Here is a 16,905-nt window from a genome sequence, read left to right on the forward strand (position 1 = left end):
AAAATTACACTTATCTCACACGATAGCAAAGTACTGCTCAAACCTCTCCAAGCCAGGCTTCAACAGTACATGAAGCATGAACTTCCAGATGTTGAAGCTGGATTTAGAAAAGGCAGAGGAACCACAGATCAAATTGCCAACATCTGTTGGATCATTGAAAAAATAAGAGAGTTCCAGAAAAATATCTCCTTCTGCTTTATAGACTATGCCAAAGCCTTTGACTGTGTGGATCACAACAAACTCTGGAAAATTCTTCAAGAGATAGGAATACCAGACCACCTGACCTACCTCCTGAGATATCTGTATGCAGATCAAGAAGCAACAGTTATAACTGGACATGGAAAAACAGACTGGTTCCAAATAGGGAAAGGAGTATGTCAAGGCTGTATATTGTACCCCTGCTTATTTAACTTACATGCAGAGTGCATCATGTGAAATGCCAGGCTGGATGAAGCACAAGCTGGAATCAAGATTGCTGGAGAAATATCAATAACTTTGGATAGGCAGATGATACCACCCTTATGGCAGAAGCAAAGAAGAACTAAAGAGCCTCTTGATGAAAGTGAACGAGGAGAGTGAAAAAGTGGGCTTAAAACTCAACATTCAGAAAACGAAGATCATGGCATCTGGTCCCATCACTTCATGGCAAATAGATGAGGAAACAATGAAAACAGTGACAGACTTTATTTTGGGGGGCTCCGAAATCACAGCAGATGGTGACTGCAGCCGGTGACTGCAGCCAAGAAATTAAAAGACTCTTGCTCCTTGGAAGAAAACTTAGGACCAACGTAGACAGCATATTGGAGAAGGCAATTGCATCCCACTTCAGTACTCTTGCCTGGAAAATCCCATAGATGGAGGAGCCTGGTGGGCTGCAGTCCATGGAGTCACGAAGAGTCAGACACGACTGAGCGACTTCACTTTCACTTTTCACTTAAATGCATTGGAGAAGGAAATGGCAACCCACTCTAGTGTTCTTGCCTGGAGAGTCCCAGGGACGGAGGAGCCTGGTACTATGGGGTCGCACAGAGTTGGACACGACTGAAGCGACTTAGCAGCAGCTGCAGACAGCATATTAAAAGCAGAGACAGTACTTTGCCAACAGAGGTCCACCTAGTCAAAGCTCTGATTTTTCCAGTAGTCTTGTATGGGATGTGAGAGTTGGACTGTAAAGAAAGCTGAGTGCCGAAGAACTGATGCTTTTGAAGTCTGGTGTTAGAGAAGACTTGAGATTTCCTTGAAGTACAAGGAGATCCAGCCAGTCCATCCTAAAGGAAATCAGTCCTGAATATTCATTAGAAGAACTGATGCTGAAACTGAAACTTCAATACTTTGGCCACCTGCTGCCAAGAACTGACTCATTGTAAAGGACCCTGAGGCTGGGAAAGATTGAAGGCAGGAGAAGGGGATGACAGAGGATGAGATGGTTGTATGGCATCACCGACGTGATGCACATGAGTTTGAGTAGGCTCCAGGAGTTGTTGATGGACAGAGAAGCCTGGCATGCTGCAGCTGGGTTCGCAAAGAGTCAAACATAACTGAGCGACTGAATTGACTGAACTGATAGATATATTTTATAAACAATTAATCATCTCAGGTAAGTGAAATGAGTCTTACAGATCTTGCAACCAGGATGATTTATAAACTCATTATTTTGAAATTACTAACATTCATGATGGACAATTCAATCAAAATGCTGACCTCTGTAGGACAAATACGTTTTATATTAACTGTATTTTCTTCTGGCTATTTGGACAGCTTGAAGTTTCAATTCTTAGGTATTATTTGATTTAAAGATCGTTATTTGATTTAAAGATCATTGTGTTGCTACAAACTAGTTCAATACCATTGTCTTGGTGGAACAGGAGTTTCCACCATATTCCAAACCAAAAAAACACCTGCAATGAACTGCTAGTTCTCCTCTTCACCTTTCAGATGAGGAAGCAGACTCAGTGGAAGTGAGTGATCTGGCCCAGCTCAAGCAGCTTCCCAGTGGCACAGCTGGGAATGTAATCCATGTTCTTTCTTCCTAGTCCTATTTTTTCCACTGTGGCCCATCCTCACAATACTGTCTGCAACCTAGAAGGAATTCCCAACTTTATGCTAAGTGCAGACTTTAATGACAATGATTATAGTTACACGTTTATGAAGAAGATAAACGCGACTTTGGTATAGAGTCCGAATGGGGTCACTCCATGTTCTGTGACTTGTATTTCTAAGTTCTACGTTCATTTATCTTTGTACTGTGTCATGGGGTAAACTGTGTAACTATAAATAAACTCGATAGGACTTGACCCTGAACTAGTTGCATGATGAAATGTTCTGGAACTGAAAATCCTGTTTAAAAGTACCAAAACCTCCCTGCAGATTCGCAGTAACCAGAGACATACACGTGACAGGTATACTTTACTGCAACTATCCCTTGGTTTAGGGTCCCACCATGCTTTAACTTAGTTACTAAAAGCACATCTCATTTATAATCATGTTTCAAGATGCTATTGTGAAAGATTTGTCTTTGAATGAAGAAGTAAAATAATGACAGTTTTGCCTTATTTTTAGGTTGTTTTTAGAATTCTGTAAATAATACACATTTACTGTAGAAAATGAGAAATTTGAGAAGAAAATTAAAAACCATGACCCCATCACATTGAGAGAGCTTCATGTGTTGCTGTAAAAAAAACATAAATATATTTTCTTAAAAACTTGTATCATGCTGTACACAATGTTTTGCAGCCTTCCTTCTTTGGAGATAGATACCTTTTTAAATCAGTAATGATTCCTCTATTATAATTCTTAAAAACTACATATTATTTCATTTTATAGATGTAACCAAGGGTGGTTTTGATTCATCTCTCATTAAGTGTGTTACCACATATGGTTTCTTTGTTTAAAAAGAAAGTCATCAACATGAATTTATGTTATTCATTTCTCCACCTGCTGATATGCCTGTTATCTCTTTGTCTGTATCTAACACTGTAGCTGTCAGGATACCTTAAAGAAACTGGGAAGCCTGAAAGGGCTCACCCTTTACTACAAAATCAAATGATTTTCTTAAGTGTCACTTGTACTCAGCTCTTTCCATCTCTCTTTGTCTCTCTCTTCTCTTTCCCTCCCTCCTGCTCAGAGTCATCCTTTCTCTTTTTCTCCTTCTTTTTTCAAGATTATAGCAATTCCATTTTGTAGCAGTACAGGCCTTTCAAAATGTATTCAAGGATTTAGGTTTTAACTTGAAATTCATTTTTGTGTACATGCTGTAAACAATTTATATGCATTGACCCTCAAGTGTGATGTTGCTGCACATGTGGCTCCTGGGGGTATTTTTCTATCAAAGTGTGGAATCTTCTAGCATTTCCATATCTCTATAATTAGCTGTGTCTTCTGTTGATGGATCCATGTGTGCAATGGAGTGTTGGTGGGACATCTATTCTTAAACCGGGTATAATCTTCCACAAACCAGAACTTCGAAAAAAAGTGTTTTTCTTTATACAAGCCAGAAGTACGTATTTGTGATACACAGCATACTTTCCCTATTATGTTAATTGTTATTGTTTATTTTTGTATGTGAAATGGAATTGGAGAAACTCTGCCAAGGTCTTTCTAGAACAACAAAGAAACGTGGCCCCCTCCCAACACCATTTAAGTGGATCAAAGGTCAAGGTCAAGCACAAAGCTGTTTAAAAATTTTGAAATAGTTTATTGATCATTCCTTCTATTCCTTAAATGAATCTTAATCCTCCAAATGCAACAAGAAGCTATTTCTACATTGAAGCATCTCTGAAATGTAAGAATAACATGCCATTAGTTGGCCAGGTCTGGTTTGGATCAGCTAATACACTTTGCAAAGGGGATTATCTAAATTAAGCTTTGCTTCCTCCCCAAGGAATGTCAGAAGTTGTGTCTGGGTGCGTGACTTACTAGTTTTGAGTATGATGGGGCTTCAGCTGCCAAGTCAGTGAGCCCTTCAGAGAGCCCACCACTTATTTGGCAGAACATGGAGGAATATTTTATAGACAGGATTATGCTACACAGTCATGCTGAGAGGTCCTGCTGATCTGCATCCAGACAAACTGACTGCATCACTTATAGGGTTGAAAATAGAAGGCTGGCCGCATTAGAGTCACTTCTTTCTCCCCTGAATGGTGAAAGGCACAAAGCAGGAGCAGGATTACAGCACTTGCTCTGGTGTTTGTTTGCCTAACAGTCTAGTGGGGGGCGACTCCAGGAAGCTTCCAGTTTGCAATTTTTAGAATTTTTTTTTTTGATTGGAGGCTATGCTAATCTCAATACTTGATTTTGTTCCTTACCTCAAGGAAATAGCACTTAGAAGTAAGAGATCAGTAGCTGGCTCATATAATTGAAATTATACAACCAAGAACTCAAGAAATGGGAAGCATTAATATTTATCATGAACACAAGGTTGTTATTGACAAACTGAGAGATGTAATTGTCAACTTTTTTTTTATTGGATTCCTCCAGTATGTTTCCTGCCACTTCTGCTCAAAAAAATAAAAAGAGTTAGACTGGGAAAGATGTCATAATGCAAATTCCTTCAGCTGAATCAAATATGTAACTGCATCTTTTTGTGGAAAGATATGGTCAGCTGACCCCATTTTAAGGCACTTGTTGATCTCTGACTTAACCCCAGTTGTTTCCAAGGTTGGAACATGGACAAGCAAAAAGAAAAAAAAAATCTAGAAGAAATTCTTTTGCCTCACCAGGGTACACAGAAAGAGAAATCAGCTGTGTACTCCATGTGTACGAAGATGGAACCTTTGAGCTTTCCTGTTCAAACTTGTATCAAATATATAGAATGAAGGAAACTTCAATAAGACTGTTTAGAGTAAAGTGAAACTACAGAAGTGGTGGTCATTTTGACAGTTTCAGAAAAATTATTTACTGCCCACCTATCTAATATCAGGCAGGTGAACATATGAGCTAGGTGCTTTACATACACTACTGCTGATACTCCAACTAATCCTCCAAAGTGTTTATCACCATTTTTATTTTATATTAAGTGAGTTGGACTATAAAGAAAGCTGAACACTGAAGAACTGATGCTTTTAAATTGTGGTGCTGGAGAAGACTCTTGAGAGTCCCTTGGACTGCGAGGATATCCAACCAGTCCGTCCTAAAGGAGATCAGTCCTGAGTGTTCACTGGAAGGACTGATGTTGAAGCTGAAACTCCAATATTTTGGCCACCTGATGCGAAGAGCTGACTCGTTTGAAAAGACCCTGATGCTGGGAAAAATTGAGGGCAGGAGGAGAAGGGGACGATGGAGGATGAGATGGTTGGATGGCATCACCAACTCAATGGACATGGGTTTGGGTGAACCCCGGGAGTTGGTGATGGACAGGGAGGCCTGGCATGCTGCAGTCCATGGGGTCGCAAAGAGTCGGACACGACTGAGTGACTGAACTGAACTGAACTGAAAGTTCCAAGAGGTCAGGTAACTTTCCTGGGACCAAACAGCTGATATATGGCAAAATTAGGGTTCAAGTCCATGATGATTCTCTGTCTTATTATAAAAATGTGTTCCCAATGTAATGCAGCCTGAAGATTAATTGATGTGGTTGTCAAGTTATCCTCTTAGCATAATAAAATACAAATTTGAAGAAAGGAATAGGAATTGGTTTTGGCCTATATATAGATCATTATTTATTCCTTCTAATATTAGAGTAGGCAGTATAACTATTTTACCTTGGGAATTCACTGAACCTATTTGACAAGCTTCATCTATCTTCTAGATAGAGCTTATGGAAAGTTATTGAGTTAATTTTAAGTGATTGAAATCTGCCTAATTTCATGATACTAAATTGCAACTTTCTAACAAATTACTGTAATTGAATAGTGAAGTATTGATTTTTAATACTTAATGTCTAAATAAATGAAAAGTTAAATCAGCCTTTCTAATTAAAGTTATCCTCCATCTGATAAGTTCTTTATAAAATACTGAAGTAAAATCACAGCTCACCAATCACTGTTGATATTGTCAATTCCATCTCCTAAATATTTTTCCAATTGGTCTTGTTCTTTCTATTTACTCTCACTCTGTTTTTTAGGCCAAAATCCCATTAATTTTTGTCTCAGCCATTGCAGTGACCTCTTTGCATGGCTTAATGCCTTAAACTTTTCAAACCTATCATCCAAAAGTCTGCCAAAGTCTTTCTAAAATTCAAGTCACATTATTTTTTCCATTTTTCTCTTTAGATCTCCACATGTACTAGTTCAGCTCAACCCCTAAATCTCTAGATAGCATATGCCCAACCCTCGTCTGATTCTCTGTAATGGACTGAGGAAAGTTGTCAAGTACTTTAGCATGAAACATGGTCCATGATCATTAATATCCTAATTTTATAGCCTTACTTCAGAAGTCTTCTTATATTTTAGAAGTATGGTCTTATAACTAAGAGCAGGAGCTCTGAGATCAGACTGCCCGAATTGGCCTTGATTCTGCTGTAACCTGCTCTGCCACTTATAATTTGTGTGATTTTGGGCAAGTTGTATGGACTTTCTGTGCTTTGGCTGTTCTCATTTGTAACATAGGGTTGATGATAATAGTGCATGGAGTTGATATGAGGATTAATTGAGTTATTGCTTATAAAACACTGATACAGTGCTTGAAACACACAGTAAGTATTTAATCACGCTAGTTATTAGTATCACATTGAAGACTTGATGTTTGTTCAGACATGATTGATGCTTGCCTTGTTGGGCTTCCCTGGTGGCACAGCTGGTAAAGAATCTGACTGCAGTGAGGGAGACCTGGGTTCAATCCCTGGGTTGGGAAGATGTCCTGGAGAAGGGAAAGGCTACCCACTCCAGTATTCTGGCCTGGAGAATTCCATAGACTGTATAGTGCATGGGGTCGCAAAGAGTCGGACACGACTGTGAGACTTTAACTTTAACTTTCTTTTGTCTGGAATGCCCTGTAGAGCTCACACATATCTGTCCCTTCAAAATTCAATGTAGATATTACCCCTTCCAAGAAGCTTTTTTCTGATTCTGCCAAACATATTTGCTTATTACAACTTATGGGATTAAAATCTACCTTGTTTTTTCCTCCTGTTACTTCACTTATCCCATCACATTGGGGTGTGTGTGTGTGTGTGTGTGTGTGTGTGTGTGTATCTATCCATGAACCACTAGACTGTGACCTTCTGGAACATAAAAACTGTGCTTATTTCTGTGCTCATGCTCCCAAGCACAGTTCTCTACATACAGTATATATAGTTTTAAATGCTTTTTGAATGTTGACTGATGAACTGGCAAGTGAACTGGCAAATATCCCAACAAATGTCATTTATCTATGTGCACACAAACAAACACAACTTAAAAATATTTTAATAGAAAACACAGATCACATAGTTTACATTAAATATTGTAAACATTTTCATTGTTCTTACCATAAATAAAATACAGATGGCTTTTGTACCACTGTTCTGCATCCCTAAAAGCCCACTGCGTGGCAGCCAAGGTTATCAGTCCACATCCTGAGGTTCACTAATTCAGCCCAATTTTTTCATCTAGACAGTATCTCCTCCGACCATTCTAGACTCATGACTGTTTGCATTTTCTTGGTTAATAAAAAAAAAAAAAAAACCTAACTGATCTAAGTGTTAAATTGTACAGTTCAGTTCAGTTCAGTCGCTCAGTCATGTCCGACTCTTTGTGACCTCATGAATCGCAGCACGCCAGGCCTCCCTGTCCATCACCAGCTCCCAGAGTTCACTCAGATTCACGTCCATCAAGTCCGTGATGCCATCCAGCCATCTCATCCTCTGTCGTCCCTTTCTCCTCCTGCCCTCAATCCCTCCCAGCATCAGAGTCTTTTCCAATGAGTCAACTCTTCGCATGACGTGGCCAAAGTACTGGAGTTTCAGCTTTAGCATCATTTCTTCCAAAGAAATCCCAGGGCTGATCTCCTTCAGAATGGACTGGTTGGATCTCCTTGCAGTCCAAGGGACCCTCAAGAGTCCTCTCCAACACCACAGTTCAAAAGCGTCAATTCTTCGGTGCTCAGCCTTCTTCAGAGTCCAATTCTCACATCCATACATGACTACTGGAAAAAACAATAGCCTTGAATAGATGGACCTTAGTCGGCAGAGTAACATCTCTGCTTTTGAATATGCTATCTAGGTTGGTCATAACTTTTCTTCTAAGGAGTAAGCGTCTTTTAATTTCATGGCTGCAGTCACCATCTGCAGTGATTTTGGAGCCCAAAAAAATAAAGTCTGACACTGTTTCTGCTGTTTTCCCCTCTATTACCCATGAAGTGATGGGACCGGATGCCATGATCTTCGTTTTCTGAATGTTGAGCTTTAAGCCAACTTTTTCACTCTCCACTTTCACTTTCCTCAAGAGGCTTTTTAGTTCCTCTTCACTTTCTGCCATAAGGGTGGTGTCATCTGCATATCTGAGGTGATTGATATTTCTCCCAGCAATCTTGATTCCAGCTTGTGCTTCTTCCAGTCCAGCGTTTCTCATGATGTACTCTGCATAGAAGTTAAATAAGCAGGGTGACAATATACAGCCTTGACGTACTCCTTTTCCTATTTGGAACCAGTCTGTTGTTCCATGTCCAGTTCTAACTGTTGCTTCTACAGATTTCTCAAGAGGCAGGTCACGTGGTCTGGTATTTCCATCTCTCTCAGAATTTTCCACAGTTTATCGTGATGCACACAGTCAAAGGCTTTGGCATAGTCAATAAAGCAGAAATAGATGTTTTTCTGGAACTCTCTTGCTTTTTCCATGATCCAGTAGATGTTGGCAATTTGATCTCTGGTTCCTTTGCCTTTTCTAAAACCAGCTTGAACATCAGGAAGCTCACGGTTCACGTACTACTGAAGCCTGGCTTGGAGAATTTTGAGCATTACTTTACTAGCATGTGAGATGAGTGCAATTGTGCAGTAGTTTGAGCATTCTTTGGCATTGCCTTTCTTTGGGATTGGAATGAAAACTGACCTTTTCCAGTCCTGTGGCCACTGCTGAGTTTTCCAAATTTGCTGGCATATTGAGTGCAGCACTTTCACAGCATCATCTTTCAGGATTTGAAACAGTTCAACTGGAATTCCATCACCTCCACTAGCTTTGTTCATAGTGATGCTTTCTAAGGCCCACTTGACTTCACATTCCAGGATGTCTGGCTCTAGATGAGTGATTACACCATCATGATTATCTGGGTGGTGAAGATCTTTTTTGTACAGTTCTTCTGTGTATTCTTGCCAACTCTTCTTAATATTTTCTGCTTCTGTTAGGTCCATACCATTTCTGTCCTTTATCGAGCCCATCTTTGCATGAAATGTTCCCTTGGTATCTCTAATTTTCTTCAAGAGATCTCCAGTTTTTCCCATTCTGTTCTTTTCCTCTATTTCTTTGCATTAATCGCTGAAGAAGGCTTTCTTATCTCTTCTTGCTATTCTTTGGAACTCTGCATTCAGACGCTTATATCTTTCCTTTTCTCCTTTGCTTTTCACTTCTCTTCTTTTCACAGCTATTTGTAAGGCCTCCCCCAACAGCCATTTTTGCTTTTTTACATTTATTTTCCATGGGGATGGTCTTCTGTTAAATTGTACAGAAGTGTATAAATTGAAATTAAAAATCCCTAATTCCATATTCCCCCACCCCCTGCAGAGAATCATCATTAACAGATTTGCAGTTTGGTACCTATTCTTCCAGACTTTTTAATGAATATATTAAAATATACATGTGTAGATAGAGAGTACATATTTATCTGTGTGGTTACAGAGATACACACCCATATGCAATTACACATATGCACAAGTACCTATTTATATCATGTATGCATATGTGTATAGATTGTAACTATTTTTAAAATGCTGGGTTTATTTCTACTTTATAGCAACTTATCATGGATATATTATATATTTAACTATATGCTATACCTCATTCATTGCTAGAAATGCACTAAAATTCACAGCTCAGTAGTACTTTATGTATTATTTTATATATTCAAATATATTGATAATTATCAGCAAATTTTACATTCTCCCCAAGTGTTCATGGGCTTTCTAATTTCCTCAAACTTTGCTATCCATTTTATTAACCTTGTTTACCTAAGAGGTTATATTGTACATCTTTCTTGGTTATTGACTATTTGGATTCTTCTTCTGGGACTAGCCTATTTATGTATCTTTGTCATTTTTTATTGGATTGTTTCTCTAATATCATTAACTCCTCATGTAAGTTCCTTAATGGGTATTAAAATTTTGTAGTATATATCACCAATATGTTCTCTAGTTTGTTGTTTATTTTTCAGCCTATTTTTTAGGAAGAATTTTTAGTGTTATGAGGTTGTATATGTATTTTTTTCTTCTTAGCTTCTGGCTTCCACAGAATATTTAGCTTATTCTTATCTGCCCCAAACTTTAAAAAGTTTATTTGCTGAATGTTTACCTGTAGTGATCTATGCTTCTGTCCACATTTGAATTACAGAAATATTTAACTTTTTATTTTAAGAAACAATTTACTACATTCAAGTTAGAAAATTCAATATAAATTTAACCTGAACTTAGTATGCCCTTGTTTGAGTACGGGTGAGGAAAGAATATTCTTTGAAAACCATATTTGCAACGCATGTAAGCAACATACAGATTAAAAATAATTTAAAAATTGAAAGAGCTCTGAGGAAATTCAGGCCGATGACAATGAGAAGGTTTCTATATTACTGACACCTACCTCCTTGTTTGAGGGCTACATTTACACACAGAGGACTTAAGGAAATGTCACTACTGTGAATCCAGTTGCTGCTGTGGTACAAACTCTACTGTAGGAGACAATCTGAAAGGGAGAACTTTTTCTGTGAAAGTTTCAAGGTCTGTTGAATGATTTGAAATGCCAGTGTTTTCCATGAGATATGTTGGAGGAGGCAGACTGTAAAAATTAGGAGGAAAAGTCAGCCAAAAACGTCAAAAAGGGCTTTGTATATACTCAATTAGAACCTTTTACTGAAGTTAAAAGTCTGGAGTATTTAGCTTATTTTATTCTTCATTGAAGTGTACCTCTGCCTCAAACTAGAAGTTGAATGCCAAAATTCTATGTATGTCTCTTCTCAAAGTGTTTCCAGAAAGAAGAGAAACAGGAAGTACTAAAAATCCTCTGAGGAAACTGTTCAGATTTCAAGTTCAATTTGAATAAATACAGGCACACAGTTTTCCTTGTGGCTCAACTGGTAAAGAATCTACCTGCAATGCGGGAGTCCTGGGCTCAGTCCTTGGGTTGGAAAGATCCCCTGGAGAAGGGAAAGACTACCCACTCCAGTATTCTGGCCTGGAGAATTCTATGGACTATATAGTCCATGGGATCACAAAGAGTCGGACACAACTGAACAACGCACACTTTCCATAAATTGCAGTTCCATGGAACACCAATTCTAAGGGATGCATCATAATAAAATTATTTATTTAATTTAGACTTCCCCAAAACTTGACATAGAACTTTTAACTATAGAATGCCTAATAAAAATAAAAATATTATCAGCAGTGGCCACAGGACTGGAAAAGGTCAGTTTTCATTCCAATCCTGAAGAAAGGCAGTGCCAAAGAATGTTCAAACTACCGCATAAATGCACTCATCTCACATGCTAGCAAAGTAATGCTCAAAGTTCTTCAAGCCAGGCTTCAGCAGTACATGAACCATGAACTTCCAGATGTTCAAGATGGATTTAGAAAAGGCAGAGGAAAGTGATCAAAATGCCAACAGCTACTGTATCATTGAAAAAGCAAGAGATTTCCAGAAAAACATCTGCTTTATTGAGTATACCAAAGCCTTTGACTGTGTGGATCACAACAAACTCTGGAAAATTCTTAAAGATATGGGAATACCAGACCACCTTACCTGCCTCTTGAGAAATATGTATGTAAGTCAAGAAGCAACAGTTACAAGTAGACAAGGAACAACAGACTGGTTCCAAATAGGAAAAGGAGTATGTCAAGGCTGTATATTGTTCCCCTGCTTATTAACTTATATGCAGAGTACATCAGGCAAAATGCCAGGCTGAATGAAGTACAAGCCAGACTCATGATTGGTGAGAGAAATATCAATAACCTCAGATATGCAGATGACACCACCTTTATGGCAGAAACAAAGAACTAAAGAGCCTCTTGATGAAAGTGTAAGAGGAGAGTGAAAAAGTGGGCTTAAAAGTCAACATTCAGAAAAACTAAGATCATGGCATCTGGTCCCATCACTTCATGGCAAATAGATGAAGAAACAATGGAAACTGACAGACTTTATTTTGGGGGGCTCCAAAATCACTGCAGATGGTGCCTGCAGCCATGAAATTAAAACACACTTGCTCCTTGGAAGAAAACTTTTGACCAACTTAGACAGCATATTAAAAAACAGAGACATAACTTTGCCAACAAAGGTCCCTCTAGTCAAAGCTTTGGTTTTTCCAGAAGTCGTGAGTGGACGTGAGAGTTGAACTATAAAGAAAGCTGAGTGTGGAAGAATTGATCCTTTTGCACCGTGGTTTTAGAGAAGACTCTTGAGAGTCCCTTGGACTGCAAAGAGATCCAAGCACTCCATCCTAAAGGAGATCAGTCCTAAATATTCATTGGAAAGACGGATGCTAAAGCTGAAATGCTAATGCTTTGGCAATCTGATACGAAGAACTGACTCATTGGAAAAGACCCTGATGCTGAGAAAGATTGAAGGCAGGAGGAGAAGGGGACGACAGAGGATGAGATGGTTGGATGGCATCACCAACTTGATGGACAGTCTGAGCAAGCTCCAGGAGTCAGTGATAGACAGGAAAGACTGCCTTGCTACTTGCTGCAGTCCATGGGGTTGCAAAGAGTTGCTCAGTTGGAAACTGAGCAACTAAATGCAAAAGTAGGAAGTCAAGAAACACATGGAGTAACAGGAAGATTTGGCCTTGGAATGCAGAATGAAGCAGGGCAAAGACTAATAGAGTTTTGCGAAGAAAATGCACTGGTCATAGCAAACACCGTCTTCCAACAACACAAGAGAAGACTCTACACATGGACATCACCAGATGGTCAACACCGAAATCAGATTGATTATATTCTTTGAAGCCAAAGATAGAGAAGCTCTATATAGTCAGCAAAAACAAGACCAGGAGCTGACTGTGGCTCAGATCATGAACTCCTTATTACCAAATTCAGACTGAAATTGAAGAAAGTAGGGAAAACCGCTAGACCATTCAGGTATGACCTAAATCAAATCCCTTATGATTATACAGTGGAAGTGAGAAATAGATTTAAGGGTCTAGATCTGATAGTTATAGTGCCTGATTGTACAGGAGACAGGGATCAAGACCATCCCCATGAAAAAGAATGCAAAAAAGCAAAATGGCTGTCTGGGGAGGCCTTACAAATAGCTGTGAAAAGAAGAGAGGTGAAAAACAAAGGAAAAAAGGAAAGATATAAGCATCTGAATGCAGAGTTCCAAAGAATAGCAAGAAGAGATAAAGCCTTCTTCTTCAATGCAAAAAAATAGAGGAAAAGAACAGAATGGGAAAAACTGGAGATCTCTTGAAGAAAATTAGAGATACCAAGGGAACATTTCATGCAAAGATGGGCTCGATAAAGGACAGAAATGGTATGGACCTAACAGAAGCAGAAAATATTAAGAAGAGTTGGCAAGAATACACAGAAGAACTGTACAAAAAAGATCTTCACCACCCAGATAATCATGATGGTGTAATCACTCATCTAGAGCCAGACATCCTGGAATGTGAAGTCAAGTGGGCCTTAGAAAGCATCACTATGAACAAAGCTAGTGGAGGTGATGGAATTCCAGTTGAACTGTTTCAAATCCTGAAAGATGATGCTGTGAAAGTGCTGCACTCAATATGCCAGCAAATTTGGAAAACTCAGCAGTGGCCACAGGACTGGAAAAGGTCAGTTTTCATTCCAATCCCAAAGAAAGGCAATGCCAAAGAATGCTCAAACTACTGCACAATTGCACTCATCTCACATGCTAGTAAAGTAATGCTCAAAATTCTCCAAGCCAGGCTTCCGTAGTATGTGGACCGTGAGCTTCCTGATGTTCAAGCTGGTTTTAGAAAAGGCAAAGGAACCAGAGATCAAATTGCCAACATCTACTGGATCATGGAAAAAGCAAGAGAGTTCCAGAAAAACATCTATTTCTGCTTTATTGACTATGCCAAAGCCTTTGACTGTGTGCATCACAATAAACTGTGGAAAATTCTGAGAGAGATGGAAATACCAGACCACGTGACCTGCCTCTTGAGAAATCTGTAGAAGCAACAGTTAGAACTGGACATGGAACAACAGACTGGTTCCAAATAGGAAAAGGAGTACGTCAAGGCTGTATATTGTCACCCTGCTTATTTAACTTCTATGCAGAGTACATCATGAGAAACGCTGGACTGGAAGAAGCACAAGCTGGAATCAAGATTGCTGGGAGAAATATCAATCACCTCAGATATGCAGATGACACCACCCTTATGGCAGAAAGTGAAGAGGAACTAAAAAGCCTCTTGATGAAAGTGAAAGAGGAGAGTGAAAAAGTTGGCTTAAAGCTCAACATTCAGAAAACGAAGATCATGGCATCCGGTCCCATCATTTCATGGGCAATAGATGGGGAAACAGTGGAAACAGTGTCAGACTTTATTTTGGGGGGCTCCATAATCACTGCAGATGGTGATTGCAGCCATGAAATTAAAAAATGCTTACTCCTTGGAAGAAAAGTTATGACCAACCTAGATAGGATATTCAAAAGCAGAGACGTTACTTTGCCGACTAAGGTCCATCTAGTCAAGGCTGTGGTTTTTCCTGTGGTCATGTATGGATGTGAGAGTTGGACTGTGAAGAAGGCTGAGCACCAACGAATTGATGCTTTTGAACTGTGGTGTTGGAGAGGACTCTTGAGAGTCCCTTGGACTGCAAGGAGATCCAACCAGTCCATTCTGAAGGAGATCAGCCCTGGGATTTCTTTGGAAGAAATGATGCTAAAGCTGAAACTCCAGTACTTTGGCCACGTCATGCGAAGAGTTGACTCATTGAAAAAGACTCTGACACTGGGAGGGATTGGGGGCAGGAGGAGAAGGGGACGACAGAGGATGAGATGGCTGGATGGCATCACTGACTCGATGGATGTGACTCTGAGTGAACTCTGGGAGTTGGTGATGGACAGGGAGGCCTGGCGTGCTGCGATTCATGGGGTCGCAGAGTCGGACACGACTGAACAACTGACCTGAACTGAGCAACTGAACTAAGCTGAATAAAAATATACTGCATGTGCTCTAGAAAACAGTGCACTGGACTTTGGAATTAGCATCCCGGTTTCAGATTAATGCATTTAAACCTAAACTAAATTTGTTGCTAAAGACCATCATCAGGGAAAATATGACTGCTTTGCCTATTGAATTTAGGGCAGTGGAGCTGTCTTGTTCTTCAGATTAACTTTTATATATAAAAGCTTCCATGCCCAGCTGAGATGGCCTCTCCTTAATTAACCGGATAGGGAAAATGTAAGAGAACCAATAAAAGACCTCACGAAACAATGGGATATAATCAATATATTGAGTAAGTAAATTAAATTTAATGGCACAGGGTTTAAGGCAGAAAGAAAATCTCAGTTAATATTTCTTTAATGACTTGGCAAAAAAAATTGTTTTATACATGGAAAAGATGAATAGGTTGAAATATTGTGAAAGACAAGCTCCCTAAAATAACCAGATGGAGAGCAGAAAATAGTAAAGGGATATTAAGTTGATGCCTTGATTCTTGGCTGTTATAATGTAAGTATGTGGAAGTAGATAGAGATTATGTTATAGTAAATCAAAGCGATGAGACTCTAAAGCTGGTTTTCATAACACTGGGTTGTCATGGACAGTTTTCTAGTCTAAGAAGTTAGAACAGTTGGCTTTTTATTTTTGTTCTGATATAGTGTTTGCACAATTTTATACAAGATATTTATAGATTTTTACTTAAAACTAGGCCTTGTAACATCTTGTCATTCTGTATGACTATTTTACTTTAAGAATAAAAAGATGGGATTTTTAAATGCTCTACAGCAAAAATGGTGTATTACAACAATATAATTAGTAAATAGAGATAGTATATGAATATTTTCTGGCAGAAGATTTTTGGATTCAAGCCAGTTTGGAAATACTAAGGAAAGGCTAACTTCCCAAGTAGATAATAACTAATGGATGAGAATTATTAAAGAAAAGAGGATAGTGTTTTTGGAAGCCAAATACGAAGAGGTGGAAGGGAGGGAATGAATAGTATCAAAAAGATAACAATTTTGCCTGAAAAAGTCTAAAAATTGTCATTAATGTAAAGGGTATCCTTAGTAAATAAAGTAAATAGAGAAATACTATAGAATAAAAGCCATTAAAGAGAATCCAACTGAAGAAAAGAGATAAGAAAATGACTTGAAGAGATAATTAGGTGCTAAGACGTGCCATTTGTGAAACAGTGTGGCGTGTTCCCAATTTGCTTATAGTTTTTATTCATTTGATTTTTAATGCATATATTTCATTCTCAATCCTGTGAGATGTCTGTGATGCAAAGCAAATTTCTTCTTTACTTTACATGAATTTGTATTTTAAAATGACAGGCTATGTTGATGTCTTTTAATACCTGGTAGCCATGGTGCATTAAGATTGTTTGGTGAATTATGAATATTAACATTTTTTTTCCAACATGCTAAGTGTATACTCCTTTTACTTGGGAAGTACAGACTTTTTGTTATACAAATCAGAGTTCAGAATTTTTTCCTTTGGCAGTGGGATTTCTTTGATCAACTTTCCATTCTCAGCACTTTCCAAAATTCTGAAAATCAAAATAGAACAAAAACTCCTTTATTGACATCTCAGATAGTAACCATCTTTTATTATATGTCTTCTTGAGAAAAGAATGCTTCAAAAGTGGAAAGTGGGAAAACATGG

The 16,905-nt window shown here is 38.6% G+C and overlaps 1 protein-coding gene across 2 annotated transcripts in view; it reads left to right on the top strand.

Annotated features, from left to right (window-relative positions):
- Positions 1 to 16,905, top strand: part of ANGPT1 (angiopoietin 1) — a 296,850-nt gene that overhangs the window by 190,780 nt on the left and 89,165 nt on the right. The gene's annotated exons all lie outside the window — the stretch shown is intronic.

The sequence above is a fragment of the Oryx dammah genome, unplaced genomic scaffold (genome assembly GCF_014754425.2).
Source record: "Oryx dammah isolate SB20612 unplaced genomic scaffold, SCBI_Odam_1.1 HiC_scaffold_19, whole genome shotgun sequence".
NCBI classification, from domain to species: domain Eukaryota; kingdom Metazoa; phylum Chordata; class Mammalia; order Artiodactyla; family Bovidae; genus Oryx; species Oryx dammah.